Genomic DNA, 6785 nt, shown 5'->3' with positions numbered 1-6785 from the left:
GAACGAAACTTGTTTACAACTTCACGTATTCTGTTGCGCGTATTGCTAGCGCGTTCGCGTATTCCGCACTAGTCTACGCATCCAGCGCGATACATACGCGCACCTCTACACGCATGTTACGCATTATCAAGACGCATGATGACGTGGGGTCGTCTACGGCCTGATAGACGGCACCCGAAATCATGCGGTTATCCAATCAGAAATGTGTATACGAACTAGACCACTCCCACTGACTAAGAATGATCAATATTGGGGACCCTCGATAGAGTCGGGAGTGGATACAAACTCTTGGATCTAGGGTCTTTAATATTGATCAATCAAAATGACCGTGTATGGGCCGCATTAGTGACTTTTCATCCTAATCAATAATATTTTGCTGGATTTTGTGATGAACAACCTTGATGAAAACCAGAGTTCGGTTTTTGCCGGCCAGAAAAGTGGAAAAAACCTGTTTTTGAAAGTTTTTGCCTTTGGCAAAAATAGCAAAAACTGGCAAAACAAATATATAGTCATTCAAATTTTAAAAAGTAACACAGAAAGCTCATAAACAGTAACACACAACTTTTAATGAATCATTCAACATAATTATTTTTGTCTCATCAAATCCTTAAAATGAAAAAGGTTTGAATTTGATATGCCACTTTTCAGTTGAAAGCACTAGTGAGCAATGAAAACCCATGCCATTAATATGTCACTAATAATTACAAAATCTGACCTTGTTACACTCCAGAAATTTTGGGTTTTAACTTAGAAATTTGTTTTGAGATGAAAAACTGAACTTTTTATCACTTTTTTTTTAGTTTTTGCTTTTTACCTGGGGCAAAAACCTGCAATACGACCCCTGGTGAGAACCCTTGGTGATAGCATTTTGTTAGGGCCGATATCAATGTTTAGACAAGGGGGTTTTCCCTCGACTCTTGATAGTGGATTTTTTAAACTCAAATTTTAAGATCTCCGTGAATTCTTTCAACTTTTTTCAATTCAAACATCCAGCTCAATACATTGATATACATTTTTTGTCAAATAAATGAATATTCACTTCCAAAAAAAGAAACAGCGAATGATATAATACTATGGTAAGGGCTAACAACACGTAGCGTAAGGTTCGTTCAAACATTCGCCAATCAGAGAAAAGTGCATTTCAACGCAGTTAATACGCGATGACACTTCAATTATACGCTCTCATTAAAAGTTTCACAAGTTTACAGGAAAATATTATAATGATGTTTACCCGCCAGCCAATGTCAGCTTCTTAGGCTAAAATAAGGCTGAATTCGTTTCTTATTTCCTCTTTTTTAGTCGTAAAATAATGAAATTCTAAGAAAAACTTGGAAGAAGAGTATACTTGATTCGATACTCGCATTGTTTAGGTTTAAAACAATTGATATTTGTACTTCAATTGTGTAAATAAACTATAATTTTATTCTGTGTACTTTTGAACACTTGAAAATGACATCTTCATTCAAAATTTAGTTTTTACAAAATAGAATAAATCGTAAAAAAAAACATCATTCCGCATTCGTTTTTGAAACTGCCGTGAATTTTTAGACGTTAACAATTTCTTTTTTAGTCTTACAAACCTTCCCTACCCTGGAAGACATCTGCCATGGAAGTATAACTTTAAAACCACTCACCTGAAGCCGGGAGGATCTTGTAAGAACAGTTCCAACTGGTTGAACGGTGCCTAGATACCGTCCAGCCTTCGACGGTCCTGCTGATGAGTTGTCAAGACTAAAGCTAGTCTGCAACTGAGGAGTAGGCCTTGGAGTCTGGAGAATATACGAAATAGAGACACGCGTTGTATTATTATGCAAATTTAAGTGCATGTGCCCCTTTAAATATCACATGTGACCAGTGTGGACTTTGTAAAATACTTTTTAGGGGGGAGGGTCCAAGAATTTATTATGTTCAGTGGCGTATCAGGGTCAGTTGTCTGAGTGGGGAAATAAAAAAAAATCAAATTACAATTGCAATTTCAATTATACACTATTTTGGCCAAAAATTAAGGTGAAAGTTTATGTTTATCATGTTTACCGGCCAATTTTCAATTTTACACTTCTTTTTGCACAGAGTGAAGGTGAAATTATGTGTTTACCGGGCCAATTTTTAATATTTAATTTACTATAGGGTAGTGGGTTGGGGAAGTTTAAATTTCTTTTGGGATTGGTTTTAAGAGAATTGATTTGGGGGGGTGAGTTAGCAAACCAACTCATTTTTGGGGTTCAAACCCTTACCCCCGCAAAGACCAAACTTCATGTAACCCATTTAAATAGTAGATATTGAAGAAATATCAGCCGATTGCCGCGATCGATATGTATCGATACTCTTTCCATATGTGAACCAATATGCCGATATCCTGTCTACCCTTCTATAGACTTCTATTGACTGATTCCAATAAAGTCTTTGGGGTTTTAATTTGATATCAGATGGACGTTCCTTGTATTCAGAATGCAATTTGGTGTGTCTGATGTACCCTCGGGTCCCCGCTCAGCCCCGCTCAGGTCCCACAAAAAATACTTTGCAAAGGTGGGTGACCTACCCCTAAAAGGAGTACTTCGTGATCCTAGCATCCTCTTTTTATGATATTTTTCAGTAGATATTCACGAAAAAAGCTTATTCCCAAAATTTCAGTTGAGTCCGATTTTGCGTTTGCGATGCCTGATTTTGTGTGGACGTCTACGATTGCAAGGTTAAGCGTATTATCTTAGGCGTCTTAAGAAAGTATCCGCCATCCATAATAGATGGGGTGAAACTTACAGTAAACTAATTATACTATTCATCAAAAACATCTGTTAAATAATTCAGTTCATGTAAGTATTTTATTTATTCTTAGTGAATTAACTCGGTGATCCCGACTGTCCCTCAGCCAATATTGAAGTTAACGGTAAAAAAAAACCTAAACTTTTTATTTTCCCCATATATCTGAAGATAACAGGGATTGAGTATAAACTCATGATTTTCAGTAGATAGCATAGTATGAGTATAAAAATATCTACCGAAGATAGACTGGTTGAGTATAAACTCATAATCTTCAGTAGATAGTACAACGTGAGTATAAAACTATCTACACAATATAGCAGGGGTTGAGTATAAACTCATGATTTTTAGTAGATAGCATAGTTTGTTTTTGTTTTTTGTTTTTTTTACGACATGGCATAACTGGGCATTAACAGCAGAGACAAATAAATCATTTAGAAGCTGCTGACGAGGATGTACCCAGAAAGCGATTAACCTCCCTGCTAAAGCTGGCCCTCGATCTAATGGCTGGAATTTGGGCAGGTAGAGAATTCCATAATTGGGCTGTAGATGGTAGAAATGATCTTTCATGGCTGACAAGGTTTTATCTTAGGACTTCCACTGTTAGGTCATGGGATCTCACAGACCGTCGCAACCTGGGGTCATGGACATGGATGTCTGGCATCAGCTGGCATTACAACTCAGGGGCCTCCTTGTAAAACATACCATGGAAGAGGGTGGCTGCTCCAACTGCCCTGCGGTGGCTCAATGGCTGAATACGATGATCTTCATACTCATTTGTTGGCAGACCAATGACACGTTTAGCTCTATTTTGGACGGAGTCAAGCTGAGCTAGTTGCACCAGTCCAAGCACTGCTGGCATATTCCATTTTTGATCGTATCATGGCCTTGTAGATGATGGCTCTCTGTGCAGGTAGAATATAGGGCGTATGAGTATAAAACTACCTACCGAAGATAGCAGGGGATGAGTATAAACTCGTGATCTTCAGTAGATAGCCTACCGTATAGTGTGAGTATTAAACTATCTACAGAAGATAGCAGGGGTAGAGTATAAACTCATGATCTTCAGTAGATAGCATAGTGTGATCTTCAGTAGATAGCACAGTGTGAGTATAAAACTATCTACCGAAGATAGACGGGGTTAAGTATAAACTTGTGATCTTCAGTAGATAGCATAGTGTGAATATAATACTATATACAGTAGATAGCATAGTGTGAGAATAAAACTATATCTACAGAAGATAGCAAGGGTTGAGTGTAAACTTATGATCTTCATTAGGTAGCACAGTGTGAGTATAAAACTATCTACCGAAGATAGCAGAGGTTGAGTATAAATTCGTGATTTTCAGTAGATAGCATAGTACGATTATAAAACTATCTTACAGTTGATAGTAAGATGTGGGTATGAAATAGGCTATATCTTAGATATCAAAGTGAATTTAAAAAAAGGATATCTTCAGTAGATAGCAAAGTATGAGTATAAAGCCACCTACTTCACAATACCAATATTTACTGTCGGAAATAAATTGATCGTTAAACATGAATGATGTTCAATAAAATCCTCAATATTTCATTTTATTTTTAATCAATATTCTGATTTATTTAAAGCTTTAAAAATATGACATCAAAAGATCCTATAGCCACTTCATTATTCATAAGCTTCGAACTGCATAGGAATTTAAAAAAAAGAATATTGTTTAGCACTACAATGCGTGTAGCTAGTGACTCCCTATTCCAGAAAATAGAGCACAATTTTTGTGGGTTTTGGATTTAAAAAAATATTATCATGATTTAATGAAATAAACATGTAGCTAAATCTTAATCTTTTGGTTAGTTCTAAATGGCATTATAAGTCAAATTTTAATTGTTTGACAATTTGAGAGGAAATTGGCCAAAAAAATGTTATGTGATTTTTTGACCATTTCAGTCACGTCTTCAAAGACTTGGCACAAGCATTCAAAATTTTCTATGAGTTTGCTCATAAATCTAATATTAATTAATACTAATGTTAATTTTGATAAGTTTGATAATTGGTAACAAAGATATAAGGAAATGTGTTTTCCAAAATTTAAAATGCATAACCGGAAATTAGTCTTTGTACAAGTCTTTGGGTTTGATTGGCACACCCTAAAAAGGCATGTTTTGGCCCTTAGGCCTATTTCCAAAAATTAGTCAAATATTAATATTTGACTTTTATTGCCAGTTAGAACTACCTAAAAGATTATGATTTAGCTATGTTTCATTTGGCAAAACATGATAACATTTTTATTAATCCAAAAACATTAGTGCTGTGTATTTTTCTGGAATAGGGAGTAAACATGTCAATCACATTCTCGGATGTTCAGTCTTCACGTCGCCGCTTACAATGTTCACTGTAATCGAAATCCTAAATATTTTATGATGAAGGCCTATGATATATTTATTTATTGCTCTTAAGGGATGGGGTATGAACGTTTGGACAGTATTTATTGTGGGACATTAGAGCACATCAGACATATCGAATTGCATTCTGAATACAAAGAATGTCCTTCTGATACCAAACATTTTTGATTTTTTGAAATTCGCAATGTAATACACATTTTATGGCAAATCATTAAAAATTGACATTGATATTTACTCGAAGTAAACTTTATAAATCTGATGATTTATACTTAAAGGGTATGTAGGTGGGATGAAAAGCCGACGATCAATTGAAAATTCTGAAATTTTCAATTGATCGTCAACTTTTCCTCCCAACTACATACACTTTAAGAATATATCATTAGATTTATAAAATTTACTTCGAGGACTGTTATATATCAAAAATGTGAAAATATCAAATTCTAATAATTTGTCATAAAATTTGTATCATATCGTGAATTTCAAAAAAATGAAAATTATTTGATATCAGAAAGACATTCTGCGTATTCAGAATGCAATTCAATATGTCTGATGTGCTCCCATGTCCCACAAAAAATACTGTCAAAACGCTCATTCCAGATCCCTTAAAAGTGTGACATCGATTGTGTCCTTGTAGCGTGACGGTAAAAAGCTACTTAATTATTCATAAGTTTTATTTAAATGCATAGGGAATAACATAAGGCCATCATGGAAGGGACCTACCTGGATCAGCATCGTATTGGGCGATTCCAGTTTAAAGCCATACTCCCCCTGTGGAAGACCGTCATGGGATTAATCTGCAGGGAGTGTGAATTTCAAATGGGGTTACCTGAATGGGCGACCCCATTTAAAATTTATACCCCTTGTGTGGGAGGATAAGATCATATCTTCCATAGGGGGTGTATGTATTTCAACTGGAATAACATGTCTAGACGGGGTCTAGACATGGCTAACAGTACACCTTCTGGTCTAAAATGACCGGATGTTTCATGTCATGTCCCCCGGGGTCATGTCATGGGGGAGCGGTGGAGGAAGACTCCAAAGAGTAAAGCGTTACACAAAACTCAAAACCAGGACTACTTCAAATCATCATATCTTGAAAACTCTTTGTCTTAGAAGTTTCAACTTGCACAGGTCATAGGCCTACAATGAATCATGGGCGTCAATCCGGGGAGGGTCCCAAGGGGCAAGGGGACATGTCCATTCCACATTTTGGGATGGGGCACAATATCAAAATCCCCTCTTTTGTATTATATGAACCCGGCGTAATTGCTATCTTCAGAAGACAGCAAAAAACAATCACCAAACATAAAACTACTCCGAAAGAGTTTCTTAACTTTTCTTCGTAGGCCCTATCTTCAGAAGATAGCAAAGCAAAAAACAAGAAAAATAAAAATACCCCCCACCCAAAAAAAAAATTGCTTGACAAGCGTTCTAGATGGGCGTGTGTTCAGAAAAAATAGCAAATAGGCCGAATGCAAAACTATAAAGAAATGCTAAATTGACGAAGCTGATAAAAAAATTAAAACGGGACTTGTATAACAAAGAAGATCAGAAACGTGATGGAAATAAATTAAAGAAACAAAAATGCACAACGTGACTGGTAAATTAAAAAAGAGATTATGATTCAGCACGCAATTCGGGGCTAT

This window comes from Amphiura filiformis, chromosome 15 (assembly GCF_039555335.1).
Source record: "Amphiura filiformis chromosome 15, Afil_fr2py, whole genome shotgun sequence".
Classification (NCBI taxonomy): domain Eukaryota; kingdom Metazoa; phylum Echinodermata; class Ophiuroidea; order Amphilepidida; family Amphiuridae; genus Amphiura; species Amphiura filiformis.
This window is presented reverse-complemented; position numbering follows the sequence as displayed.